The sequence below is a fragment of the Sorex fumeus genome, unplaced genomic scaffold (genome assembly GCF_029834395.1).
Source record: "Sorex fumeus unplaced genomic scaffold, SorFum_2.1 ptg000007l, whole genome shotgun sequence".
NCBI classification, from domain to species: Eukaryota; Metazoa; Chordata; class Mammalia; order Eulipotyphla; family Soricidae; genus Sorex; species Sorex fumeus.
In genome coordinates this window covers 33,496,765-33,512,528 of record NW_026606064.1, presented here as the reverse complement: position 1 = coordinate 33,512,528, position 15,764 = coordinate 33,496,765, and positions in this window count along the sequence as shown.

Genomic DNA, 15,764 nt, shown 5'->3' with positions numbered 1-15,764 from the left:
TATTCTACCACTACTAATAGATTTCAACAGAACACAGCTTTCAAGCCATTAAATCAACCCCTGATCTTTAGACCTACAAATTAAACCAATAATCAATGGTATATGTGACACATACCTAGAACTGTCACCCAGCCCACATCCTGTGCCATCCTGCTAACATTTTCAAATATTTCACATTTCAGTTAGACTTTTCTTATTCCTAAATGCATTAACAGTCAATCATAGATAAGCTAGAATATGTTATTATTTCAGCATTCCATATCTCATCTATTATGCTATTGCTTTATGAAAATTCCATAATAACTACTTTGAACTGTTCAAATTAAAAACACAGACAACATATCTAAACCCACAACAAATATTTATTTACTCAGTCTTCCATCTTCATGCTTTGCAGGAAAGTAAATGATAGAAAATATAAGGCTATAATTACTCCTTAAGATTAAAACACACCTCAAAATATAATGAAACATGACAGAGAAATGAAAGTGTGCATAGCAGTTTATGATATCATTGATATACTCTTTCATTCTTTCATTAATTCTGAAGCGTACTCTACAAATACAGAACTGGACAGGTAGAACTGATGGCAATTTTCATGGCATTTGTAACCTTATGTGGAAATGAGTGATAATAAACCAGTAAATAAGTACATAATATAATTACAGACATAATTAGTACCAACAGGGAAGAGAATGCAGAATGATTCGTAAGAGAGGATATGACTCTCACTTTATTTCGGATAAAGTGATTGAGGAAGATCCTCTAATGGGTCGACAGGAGAAGTGATATCTAGAGAATGAGGAAAAACAAACATTGAAAGTGCTTTTAAAATGCCTTGTGATAATAGTACATGGGTAATGATATAATTTGAATAGAATTGAACTTTAAGTGTTAAATTCAAGGTAGTATGCATAGATGTTCATTTTTGATGATACATACCTGAAATGTATGTTATAATACAATGCTAATGTTTTAATACCAACAACTGAAGTAAGGAAACGAGACTGCTACTCAATGGACTGAGTTTATAATTTGCAAATAGGATTCGCTACCCTGAATTATATAATTTCTCTGATCTCCACTGGGAGAAAGATCTGGAAGATCTTCATATAAGGTATTTTTTAGTTAAAACTGGCTAGAGTTATGGGGGAAACTTAAAATTTGACCTTGGTGAGATCCTTGCTGCTTCATTTAAATGACATGAGTCAGCAACTGGATAGCTACTAGTGTTCCTTTGATGTGTCAGTGACATTGCAAGAGCTTAGCAGTAGAAAGCTGAAGCAAAAGTTCCTTTCTCAAAAGATCTCTGAGCCTGCTATAACAACAACATAGTCACTATGATATTTATCTTGAGTTTCAAGCAAATTCTAAAAGCTTCAAGAATTTTGTTTTGAAATGTATGCTCAGTTGAACTCTCACAAATGAAAGTGTTGCAGATAAAGCTTGTTATAGTACTCTTTGAATGTTATATGTGTATCTGTGCCACAAATATCATAATTTGCTTACCAAGATAAGAACTAATTCCATTAGCATATCTGATGGTACTCTATGACCCTGTGGTTTTATTGTTAAATATTTCTTTAAGTTAAAAATCACTATAATTTATCACAATTCATTTTATCCAAATGTAGCTTCAAAGCTTCCTGTCTTAGGCATATTAAAGAAATGTAAACATTTGGTGCTTCAGAAATAGACTCTAAACTAGTTGACCTACATTAGTTCTTTGTCAAATCAATGTTTGATGGTCAACTCACATGGAATATTATCTGTTTGGAAGTGAGAACAGAAGCCTAATGTAGAATAAGCCTACTATTACCTGGCAAAAACTTCATTAAGCATTACATAGATTTTTTAAAATTTCATAATTAAGCCAAATATAAAAGTTGAGGCCAATGATCCACATACTATGGATGAGGAAGAAATAATCAAGCCTTATACTGCACAAAAGTGAATAAAATTTCTGTTTTTGATGCTAATGCTATATGAAGTAGACAGAAAGATATAGAATAAGACTTGAGGTTGAACTAGACAGTAATAATAAGGGAAACTTTCCAAGAGTAAGGGCTGAGAAATTGAATAATTAGAGGGCAGTGAACATTGAGAACAGGTGATAGGAGTGAAAATTAGAAATCAGATGTGTCAGGTTAAATGGTTTGGACTGGATTGTGATAGACTTGATATGTATATATATGTATATATACATATCAAGTCTATATATATGTGTGTGTGTGTGTGTAGTGTGTGTATATATATATTCTGGTTCTTTTAGGAATATAATTTTTACAGTAATTCTCAGTAGGACTTTATCCTGCTGAATTTGATGGAATAGTATGTGACTGACACATGCACAGCTGAAAGGGTCCTCTCATTCACAATCCAACATCTAATTTTATTTTTTGCATTCTGAGCAAGGAAGGTAATTACACTTAACTGTTTGCAATTTCAGACTACTGCTTTGCCAGCCCTGTGACTCTTTATCTGTTATCCTGGGTAGAGTGGCTTTGTGAACTATGAAACACATTCAGTTGTCCAGTCCCTGGCAATAACCTGTTCATCGTCTCTCTACACTAGACTCAAGATAGTTCAATCACATTGCATTCTAATGGAGAGATTTACCTTTCTAGTCACTTTACGTAGAACTCTTAGAGAATATGAGAAATAACTCTCACTCCAGATTGAGCAAAACTACCTAAAATTCCACTGGAACATGAAACAAAAGGTGATGAAATGTGAAAATAAAGACTTAAAAGTGAATCTTTACAAATCACACCAATTAAAAAGTGCAACTGACCTTTATGTATAGCCCACAAGTCAATAGTCAATAGCATAAGTGATACATACAATGAATAGACTCACATGCTAACCACCGCCGCTGTGTGTGCTGCGCCCCTCTTGTGTGAGCTTACACATCTGGCGTCCCTGGGCCGGCATGAGCCTCCAACTGGTACGCAACTAAAGGTAAGAATAGCGTTCGGTGCACCCCGACTCTAAAAAGTTTAGTGAAAGAACTAAGATTTTGTGGTGCGGTGAATTAAACTGCTAGCCGTACTCCCCACTAACATGGGACAAAAACAGTGCCGAGTGAAGTCCTTTCAAAATGTTTCGTGCCACCCAGGGACGCCAGATGTGTAAACTCACACAAGGGGGGCTCGGCACCCACAGTGGCGGTGGCTCTATCTCTCCCGCCGCCCGCGTTCGGTAGTCTCACCCTTCTCCCACCCCGGAGAGGTTGATGGCGATGGTCAGGCGGAGGAAGGAACGAGGGCCAGGCTGGTAGGTATTCGTCGTAGTTTATTCTGATTCTCTCTTTATCTGTCTCTGCTCCTGTCTCTCTGTCTCTCCTCATCTCTCCTTCTGTCTCTGCCCCCCTGCCCAATCTACAGTCTCCTTATATCTCTCTCCAAGAGAATGGGGGAAACAATTACATATAGGTGTGGTCACAATCAATAGGGGTGGAGATCAACAGGGTTAGAAATCTTGGCCTCAGGGCAGACCACTCCTAGGACAGATCCTTCCTCAGCAGGAGTACCCACCCTAGAGCATAATCCCATGGGCGTGCCTCTCCTCTCCTTGTCCAACAAGCATATAAGAATATAATATAAATCATTTTGTATGGATACAGTAAGAAATATCTTAAACTTATAGAATTGCTCTCCTAGGGCCATCTCGATCTCAGACTACGGTGCTCAGGCCAGATAGTCTTTCCCACCCCTAGCAGGATCCTAGTCTCGTTGTTACCTTTGGATCATGACAGCATTTGTCTATGATCAAACTCTTAACTTATAGTTAAGAATCGTGGCACTTTGGCCTGGCCCATTTCGCTGCCAGGGTAGCTCACCGCTCGCCCTGGGTCCATTCAGTCCCTCGTTGGGACCCTGCTTTTGGGGTGTTAGGAACTAAGGGCAACTGAGGCTTAAGTTGAGAAAGAAGATGCCCGGGAGTGAATAATATTCAAGGCCAATCAAATCCTAAGTTACAAAGCATAATGCTAATGGTCTTCCTGTATCTATACAAAAAGGATATTACTTTAAGGTAAACTGTTCATAAGGCATAAGGAGAGGAGAAAGGCAATATTTCACTCATACATAGAAAATCATAGATTTCTGGGAAACTGATCTTACAAATTAACAAAGTCTGATTAAGGGGAAAGCTGATTAACTGGGTGGGAAGGAGAGCATAGGGAAGACTGTTTACAGATAAACACAATGGAAGTGGAAGTGCTTCAGGAGCACTGTGATGGGTGTAACCAGATTGATGGGTGTAACCAGATAAAACCTAAGCTTCTTGTAGAGGGACAAAGCAATGTTACCCAACACTAACATCAACTCGTATATTTGACTTGAACTTTGGAACACCCAAACAAAAGACATAATTAAAATTGTAGTAGGTGTCCTAAAACTAATCCCATGCCTTGAAAGTACTCGTTTCAGTGTAAAGAAGCCAAGTCCTATGGCTCATGTTCATTTTGTTCATCACTTAGAAACATACATTTGTCCTAGTTATTCAATAGCTATTGAATTGAACACCTACTTTGAGCAGTGAGTGAGTGAGTGTTATTGTGTAAACTGAAATCTATGCACAGAGGAAGGTACAGAAAAAAAGTTAGACATTTATAGAAAAGAAATGTTATTTCCTGATGAAATGATACACATAAATCACTTTAGTTGAAATAACTTCTAACGTTTTAGTTTTCTAATGGGTAGGACCAAGACCCTGTGAGCAAGTTTGAAATAACTAAGGAGTGTGAGCACTGGTTGTGTTATTAGAGTACATATGGAACCAGAGACTAGTCCAGCTCTTCAGTACTGGAAATGTAATCTGCAGAAAGTCAGCAGGTTTGTAGGACAGTTTGTGTTAGAAGACAGAAAATGCAGAAGGAACAAATGTACATGCTGAGATGTCACTGTGTGCTGTCAATTTGACAGATGTTTTGCACTGTTTTCATATAAAAGATATCTGACAAGATTTGGGAACATGCAGATGAGGTCATAGGACATAATTAGGTAATGATGCACAGTGAGGTGTTTGAGTGAAACCATATGCATCATAGCAACTGGATAATACAGTGACAAACAGAAGAATAAGAATGCGCTACCTGAAGGATGTATAACAGTTAAGAGCATTAGTCTTGCAGCCAGTCAAATTTAGGTTTGAGTCTCAGTTCCCTTCTTAATTTTGTCAACTTTAAAAAAATCACCTACCAATCAAACTAGTGGCATCCTTGTTTATAAAATGGTAGGTTATTTAAGCCACATAATGTAAGGATTTTTTTTTTAGTCAAAGGACACATACATGGGGCTGGAACAATAGCACAGCAGGTAGGGCATTTACCTTGCATGCAGCCAACCCGGGTTCGATTCCCAGTATTCCATATGAGCCCCTGAGCACCTCCAGGAGTAATTCCTGAGTGCATGAGCCAGGAGTAACCACTGTGCAATACCGGGTGTGACCCGAAAAGGAAAAAAAAAAGGACAGATACATGAGGTTGATAAACTTCTAATTTTGACCCACACACATCTGTGTTCAGGGCTCACTCCTGGCTTTGTGATCAGGCATCACTCCTGGTAGTGCTTTAACTATCATATGCATTGCTAGGAATGGAACATTTGTTGGCCATGTACAAGGTGAGTGCCTTCTATTCTATCTTCCTAGCCTGGGGTTTATAATTTTTATAGATGCTCAACAAAGATTATTATTATGAGAATTGTCTTGTATATTCTTTCTCCTATTGAACCTTTTGATACCCTGTCCCCATTTGTCTCATTTCCTAAGCAACTACAGAAATACCTGGTCAGGGTTTGAGTATTACTGTTCTTCAGAGTGAAAATGTCTTAGCAATATTGATGAGCCATGAAGAAATTATACAACTTAATACAGTATTTTCCCTTTCCAAAGATATGAATGTATCTTCAACATCTGAAGTTAAATTCAATGGGAAAATAATTTCTAAAGAGATTACAGAACTACTAACAAGCCAAGTAAAGACTACAAGTGCTGTGTGCCTTTGTGGGAAGGAGAATGAATAAAAAGGAATGTCTTATAGATATGTGGTTATAACAAGTGCATAATGGTTGCCTGTTTGGCAAAAGTACCCAAATTCTAACAGTGAAGATAGTGGTTAATTTAAAGTCATTTAGTTTAATATATAGATATAGAAAAGAGTGAGTCTTGTTTCTCTTGGAGATCCTACAAGGGGACAATTTTTGTTACTGTTTTAAACATAATCACAGTCTTCTAAATAGTTAAGAGATCGAGGATTTTCTGAAGAAACAATACACTGTGTAGCAGCAGTTTTCAAATAATAAAGGACAAAAGCATTTTTTAGCTCATATAGTATACTTTGAGTAGATTGACTAAAATTCCACCTGTTAGGTGATTTCAAAAAAGCATACTGCCTCCTGCATATTCCTATTCACAGCAATTCTCAATTGGTATATACAGTAATTGTCCAGTCCAGCCAAATTAATCCCTTTTTACTGATTCCCAGTCTGACCGTTATTATGTGACAGTTTTAAAACACAAAGCTCAGGTGGTTCGGAAAGAATACCTTGTTGATAGAGATCTCAAAGAGAAAGAAAAACAGAACAGTCAATTCCTCTCTCAATAGATCCCAATATTCTGTCTTTAGGAAAATAACCAACAAATAACTGTTCAATCCAGAACCTGAATAGTCTATAGATAGATACATTCAAGGCTGGAGATATAGTACAGTAGATAGGGTGCTTGGCTTGCATGCAGCACACCTAGGTTCAATAAATGGAAACATGTATGAATCCTCCAGGAAGGATTTCTGAGTTCAGAGCCAGCAGAGAACCCTAACATAGTTGAATTCAGCCCCAAACAAAACAAAAGCAGTGCTTAACCAAGAGACATGCATATTGTTTAGAGGAAAGAAAATAACTAGTGAAAATAAAGTCATCAGATACTACAATTTTCCTCTTCAGATAGTACTATATAGATAATTGAAAAATATAACAACAAAATCAAGCTTAAATGATTAATTATGGGTTGGAAATAAAGATTAATAGCACGTGTTGATATTGAAGAGTAGGTCAGAGAGCAAGGAACTTGCCTTAGAATCAGCCATCAGATGCAGGTTCCATCTCCAGCATCCCACATAGTCCTAGGAGGTGCACCAGATATCATTCATAAGAAGATAGCCAGAAGCCAGCCCTCAGAACCACCAGGTATTGTCCAAAAACAATAAAACCTATTCTAGATATTTGGTGGTTATGTATTTGCCTGCTTTTTGAACAAAGGTATTACTCGTATACTAGCTATGGTTTGAATGAGAAAAAAAAAGAATGAACATACCAGTTCTTGTCCTCAATGACCATAAAAAATATAATTGGTTATAGACTATAAATTTAAAAGAAATATACTAAGGGTTTTGATATTGGCCTTCATCAGCTAGTTAGGAAAAAAGAAAGAAGGATCACTAAATGTGTCCTCTTTGGAGAAATCATTTAATAATCACTTAACTTCCCGTTAGTCGTCGATTTGCTCGAGCGGGCGCCAGTAATGTCTCCATTTGTCCCTGTCACGTGCTAGTGTAGCCCAATGGCATCTGTTCGCTCTGGGAACATGAAGAGCCTCAAACTGATCATTCATGATCTTCACGAAGAAGTCTAACCATCTGGTAGGTGGGCGGCCACGTGGTCTTTTGACATCCTGTGGAATCCAGTCAGTAACAGCTCTAGTCCAACGGTCGTCTTTAAATCTCATTACGTGACCAGCCCATCTGATTTTTGACACCTTGGCAAATGAGACAGCATCCCTGATTCTTGATCGTTGACGGATGTCGGAACTCTGGATTTTTTCTCTCATTTGAGTGAAACGTGATATTCCAAGCATAGCTCTTTCTATTCTTCTTTTGGAGACCTGAATAGCGTTCTTATCCTGTTTGCATAGGGCCCAGGTCTCTGAGGCATATGTTAATGCAGGAAGAACAGTGGAATCAAAGAGATGTGCTCGGAGCCGGAGCCAGAGGTTCTTCGTCCTCTTAGCTATTTCTTCGACGTTCTTTAAGGCGTTCCAAGCCGCTCTATAGTTATAGAAAAAAGAATACTATGTGGATCAGAGAACATAAAAACAAAACTGATCAAGAAATATTTGGGGGCTAGTCAGGGGAATAACAGAATAGGAAAACCCTTGCTTAATTTTCTCTCAGAGATACTCCTTTCTCAGGTGTATCTTTTTTAAAAAAAATGAACTGACAAAATGGCTCATCTTCATTAATAGAAGACATATGAGCATATGATATGCAAAGATATATTCTTGCCTAGAACCGCAATTCTCTGTGTAGTGCATAGATGAGGCATCTTTTAAGCCTTGATACTGCCCACAAAAAATGAAGAATTTGGTCCATGTTAGGCATCCCACCTCAGGATCTGAACTGCAGGAATGAGTCCACTGAAAAGAGAGAAAAAGAGAGACAGAAAGAGAGATAGAGAGAGAGAGATTGGACATATATATTTATACATATCTCTGTGTACATACATAGATATGTGTATATATTGTTGGGATCGGGAGTTCCCTAGCCCTGGGAGGCGCGGAGAGACCAGATAGACACAATTCCTGCAGGAGTAAAAACGGGGTTTATTTAGACCAGCATGCTGGGGCTCCACAGCATAGCCCAGAGTAGGCAGTGGCTGAGAGCCCCGAGCTTCTTCAAAGGGGATCTTATATAGGCCTTCACTGGCCATTACAGCAAGGCCCACACATTTCATAGCCAATAGATTTGTAACAACATATACTTTCTTAACCAATCCATTTAAAAGTACCTCACTCCTTAGCCTATAGATTCAAAGATCAGCATTTATGTACATTGATTGTCAGCACAAGCAAGGTTATAGCCGGAATCATTAAGCCTTAGGTAATCTCCCTTGACCATCCACATTTTAAGTTACCCAAGTCTGCAGGGTGCTTTAGTGAGACAATACACTCCAGGAAAGGGCAATTTCCCCCAACCACCCACATCCTGAGTTATCCTTTACCCAAATCTGCAGGGTGCTTTACTGAGACAATACATTTCAGGAACAGTAAATACAACTGAATCCTGTCACACTTGGTTCAGAAAGAAGTTATGCCCTGTTCACTTTCCAAGTCCCCTCTACCCCAGGTGCAAAGCAGCCAAGCAGTTTTACAGAAAGCAATGTTGCAAGTTAGCTAAAGTATACAAAAATTTGATGCCCTAATATGGATTCTTTCAATATAAACTATATTTGTATATAATATATGTATATATAATGTATATGTAAACACATATATAACATATATACATATATAAAACAATTTGACAAACATCCAGGAGAAATTCCTTTCAAAGGGGAACATACATGGATTAACTCAGGAATCTGAAGCAGAGGTAGCAGTTTTTAAAGTAGGAGCTTCAAAGAAAAGAGTGCATTTTTGGGCCTGGGACAACTGTCAAGAGGGCAAATTCTATATCAACTTCACTCCAAGATGGAGAAACTAATGAGCACTATTATTATGATGATGATGTTTGTTTGGGGGTTCAATCATAGCTGGCTGAGCTTAGAGGCTCTTCCCAACTCAGTGCTCAAGGGTCTCCCTATGGTGCTCTGGGAACGACATGATGCTGGGAATCAAATCAGAACCCTGCACAAGAATAAGGTATTTTACTTCTCTCAGCTATTTCCTGCCCCTCAATCCTTTTATCATATATGCCTTTTATTTTGTAGAGGATCACATACACACAAATGTGCTTTATTGAGGTGCTATGACCAGCAAGAATGTAAAGACATTGAGGCTTGCAGACACAAATAACCCAAACTAAAGCTTTGCCAATTTTATACCCACCATATTATCAAAATATCAAAATGAAAGGTGCTTACTTTACACATTAAGCTCTGTATTCTGGAAACATTTAGTACATCTAAGCTAACTATCTATTGAGGTTCTGGACATAGGCAGTTCTCACAAGAGGTGCCTATTGCAAGGCCCTGCATGATGATGCAGATTTCTGGACATGGGTGGACTAAACAACCAGAGAGATTTTTCTCGCCTGAGAGTTGCCTTCTGAACACTGAGACAGAATTCTAATCAATATCGAGAATCAAAACCTAATTCAGTCAAAGTGGGTAAACAAGAGAATGCTTCCTCATGAATAATATCAAACCTTAAAGAAATGAAATGGAGAAATGAAGAGTGTCTTATAAACAGTTCAAACATATGCAATCACAAAATAAGTGTGTGTGGACTCGCTCTCCCTCCACATGCATTCATTCAGTGGCCATGGGCTGCTTCCCCATCCTGCCAACAGACGCATGAAAGAAGGGACAAGGTGGCCAGACTGGTTGGTGATCAGTCGCACTTTATTCCAATCTTGTCTCCCTCTGCCTCCTTCCAGTCTCACTCATTCCCGTATTCCTCCTGTCCCCAAACTAATCTCTCTGCACTCTGTTTGGCAGCCTTAGTCTAGAGCCCAATTTCCAAGCATTGGGGTTAGCAACTATACCCAGGTGAGGTAACACAATTAACATATGTAAAGCTCTTCTTTGGGGGAAGCTCTTCTAAGACAAAGACCTCCTTCTGCTAGGGAATCAGCTCAAAGGTGGGTTTTTATGTAAGAACATATTTCTCCTTTCCTTAATCCATAAACACTCATCTTAGATTTACTTACTTCATAATTTCTTTCTAGTCATTTTTTATGAACACAGTAAGAAATATATTAATCTTATAGGGTTTCTCTTCTGGGAACATCTTGCTATGGATTCCATACTACAGTTCTCAGGCCAGATTAACCCAATTTACAGGGCCTGGTTAGGAAAATGAGTAATTAACAGATAGAGAAAGCAGAGCACAGAGAAGTTAAGGATGCATACTGAGGAAATGGGAGTGCTTCAGGAGCATTGTGATGGGTATCACTGTATCTCTGTCATTCTGTTGTTCATCAGTTGCCTCTAGCAGGCCCCAGTAATGTCTCCTTTGTCCTAGCCCTGAGATTTTAAAAACTGCCACATTGGAGGCTCTATCTGGGTCAGGAGAATGAGACCCATCATTGTTACTGGTTTTGGGCATATTGAATACGCCAAGGGGATTTTGCCAGACTCTGCCATGTGGGCAGGATACTTTTGGTAGCCTGGCAGGTTCTCCAGAGTAAGAAATAAAAAATAAGGTGTTATGGATATAACCTGTCCTTTGACTGTATAACCCAATAAACCAAAGCTTCTTGTGGCAGAGGAGAAAGGACAAATCAATGTTATGTAATGGTAATAAAAATGTTCACTGAATGAGGAGAAGTAATAGAAGAATAAGATAATATGCTGTATATAAAATATATAGAAGAAAATTCTAAACAGTAGTGACATCTGAAAAACTCTTTGGAGAGTTTTAAATGTAAACTATATGAGACCAAGAAATGGACAAGTGAGACAGAAGATAAGGTAGAGGAACTTACACAAACAGCAACAATGAAATCATGATTTATAACAATAGAAATTGCCTAAAGGAAATTATGGGAACATAGCAAGTGAAATAATACCTGAATCATAAACATTTCAGAAGAGAAAAAAAGAAGTGGGCAACCAAAGTATAGAAAATCTTCCGTCATGAGGAAGGAAAGATACTCAAATCATGAAATGCATACAGTCTCAAAGCAAACAAATCCCAAAATTCTCCCCAAACACGGTAACATTAAAATGATAAGACGCAGATAAAGAATATTAAAAGGCATCAAAAAGAAAACAAATTGCTATGTACAAAAGTGCTCACCTAAGGTTGTCAGAAATTTTTTCTGGAGAAACTTTGTAGGCAAGAAGGGACTGTAATGATAAATACAAAGGACTGAAAGGGTAAAAAATAAAACAACTTTCAGCAAAGGAAACTTTACCTGGAAAGAAAGAACTTTCCAGAGAAACAAAAACTAAAGAATTTTATCATCAATAAATAAGCTTTACATGGAATATTAAAAAATCTTATATAAAGTAAAAACAAACATGAACGTGCAAAAAAAGAAAACAGAACAAAAAGAATGACAAAAATAAGTATATATAAAAGATAGTAGATGAAGTACAGGTAGAGAAAACATGAAGGGTGAAAGACAAGATTTGCATCATCAGTTAAAATGATAATAATGAGCTAAGGGACGCAAAAGTGGGAAAAAGTTAAATCAAAACCATAAAAATGTTAGTAAGCATATAGACTGTTGATTAACGACTTAAGTTGAACTGGAGAGATATGACAGGGAGTAGGACACATGCCTTTCATGTGGTCAACCTGGCTTTGATTCCCCCGGAATCTCTAAGCCCTGATTCCTAAGTTCAGAGCTAGGTGTAAATCCTGAGCACTACTCAGAGCTTTGGGTCATATCCAAACCAAAAGTAAAATGACAATTAGGAGAAAGTGATAGTAATTTATGCTCATTATGCTCATCTAAAATCATGTTATAGACTTATATATATATATATATCTCCATATATATATATATACACACACATACATACACACTCATGATAACCTCGAAAAATAAAACAATTGTAACACTGGTTACATTTTCTTATTCTTATAAAAATATTTAGACTGAAAGCAAAGGATTGGAAGAACATATCCATGTAAATCAAATTGAATAGAAAATTCGGGTAGTTATACTGATAAAAGAAAACAAAGGTGACAATAAAAATTATATGGGAAAATTGTAAACATAATAAAGCGGCCAATGCAATACATAAATTTTAACATATGTATGCTTGTATAGAACACAAGATATGTAAAATAAATATTAACTAAGGAATCATTTGATAGAAAAACAATAATGGTGATCTTATTCATTAAAATCAATATATAGATCAAACAGTCAGTTTTCAGCTGCAGATTCAGGTGGGCTGGCACCATCCCATAGTGGTGCAGACTCTGTCCCCCCACGCTTCCGTTTGCTCCCTCTCTCCGGGCCGCTGCTCTGACCGGCATTGCAGAACTCTTAGCTTCCCCCAGCCTTGGGGGCAGGAAAATAATATCACCTAGTTTCATCAATGTTGCTACAAATTGCATGATTTTGTTCTTTCTTATAGTTTTAAATAATGTTGTGTGTATAAACCAAAACAAATGGCGCTACATTGGATAAAAGGATAAGAACAACTGAACAGAGCAAGAAACCATCACCAATAAAACAGCCTATGGAATTGGGTCATACAATATGTAAATAATACATTAACAAGGGGTTACTTTCCAAAATATAAATAATTCATCAACTCCACCAGTGCTCAGAGGACCATATATAGTGCTGGGTTAGCCACATATTAGACACTTAGCAAAGCAAATGTTTTAACCCCTGTCCTACATTTCTGATTCGAAAATGCAAATTTTAAAACCACTTTGGTTTATCACTTTTCAACTGTGAGAATGGCTGTTAACCAAAGGACAAGAAACAATGATTCCTGGAGAGGGTGTGGTAAAAAGGAACACTAATTTACTGTTCATGGAAATGTAAGATGGTGTATTTACCATGATACGCAGTATGAAGATTTTTAAAAATAATTATGAGCATATATATATATATATATCACTTGATCATCTATCTACTTCTGTTCCTTATCTGAAGAACATGAAAAGAAAGAAACAAAAAATATGCAAGCTACCAATTAGAAGAAGATACTTGCAGATTACATGTCCAACAAAGGGCTAAGGACTATTATCCAAAATATATAAAATAACACACATTTATTTAATACTCATAAAATGGCCAGGGTCACAAAGTTTTCAACAGTGAAATTCTTAGGGGAAAAAAAATTTAAAAATCTCCTAGGGGATAATACTTCTTACACCTCTCACCAGAGAGAATGACTCATATAAAAAGTATCTATCTATATTAAATGCAACAAGTGCTCCTGGGGTATGGGAAAGAGAAAACTCATTCATTATTAGGTATCTTATAACGAAATGAGATTTTTTAAAAAAAATTTAGGATAAATAGCAAAATAGAACTACCATATGAGTTGACAGTAAAATTTTAAGTTTTACTGAGAAATATAAAAATAACAAAATTTAAAAATATAAATACACCTATGCTTACTGCATCATTATTCACAATGGCCAAGGCCTAGAGACAACCAAAATATTAACTGATGGGTGAGTGCAGAAAGAAATACTAGCCAGCTACTTTTAAAAATGTTAAAGAAATTAACATTTAAATTGGGAAATTGGGAAATTCTGGATGTAATTTGACATTATTATAATTTTAGCAAAATGTATTCAGGAAAAGAAAAAAAATACAAGATAGTGTCATTCCTATGTGAAATATAGAGAAATGACGCAAATGAACTAGCAGAACAAAAAACAACCCCGAAATAACAACAACAACAACAAAAAAACCTTGGTGAAGAGGAATTGGGGTGAAATAGTAGAAGGGAGGAATTTTATAGCAGTGAGTGATATTATAACTTTAGTTATCGTTGCATTGTAACATGTACATTAATTGAATTGTGAAGCTACACTGCAGAAATGCATTTTTTATAAACCAATGGTAAATAAAAATAAAAAATTAGAAATGGAGAGAACAATTTATGCACAACAATGTTAACCGCAGCAAAATTTATAACAGCCAAAATACATAAATATAGCAAGTGCATAGCAACTAATAAATGCATATAAAACACATGGCATTTATGCACAATGGAATATTGCTCAGCTATTTTAAAAAGTTGAGGGGTAAGAGAGATAGTACAGTGGGAAAGGCACTTGTCTTGAACATGGCCAACCCAGGTTTGATCCCTGGCATCCCATATAGTTCTCCATGCCAACTAGGAGTGGCCACTGTCACAGAATCGGCAATAAAACCTGAACACAGCCATATGTGGCCCCAAAACAAACAATAAAAAAATGACACCTTACTATTTACAACAATATATATGAACCTAGAGGATATTAATCTAAGTCACATAAGTCAGGCAGAAAAATATCATGTTAGGAAAAATGCAACATGATTTCACTTATATGTAGAATAAAAAGAAAGCAAATAAGATGTTGCATATTGTATTAATCAGGTTATAAATATATGATGATCGAGAGATAGTAGACTTTTGGTGGTGATCAGGTGTGATGTGGGAGGTTTGGAGGGGGGGTGTTGAGCATCGAATACAGTAAGTATCTACATCTGTGAAGAACACAATCTACCATTCAGCTACATCTTATTTTGTAAACATAAGACTGGTGATGCAGAAAATGAATGTGAAAACTATTGAAAGCATCATCTTTTCTTTAGATCAGAGGTAGGAAACCTGATCTAATTTGTCCACGGACATCTGTATATTTGTAACATCATTCACAGGCCATACAATACAGACAGATGAGCTTTAGACAGCTAAAAAGAAGCATCCATATCTGTCCCATCATTTACCAGTGTCAGAACACAGGGTTTCAGATGGGAAGTTTCTACCCCTGATTTAGAAAGGTATACTGTAGCATGGAAATTGTTAGATATAAAGAAATTCTATGTTGGAATTTAATGACGCAGTTAAGTTCCACTTAAAATACTTTAAGTTGATATATTGTGCATGAGCTTCTTTTATTATTATTATCATTCTCCCCATTAATTCCTACAAGGTATACCCAAAGAACATCACCGATGACTATCTGATGGTTCATGTTAAAGCAAAATGAAAACTCATATAGCACATCAGTGTGTGTGTGTGTGTGTGTGTGTGTGTGTGTGTGTGTGTGTGCGTGTGTGTGTATTTAAGAGAAAATGGTAAAGCAATGCAATAAACTAGGAGCTTCTGATACAAATACTTAAGTCAGCAGTA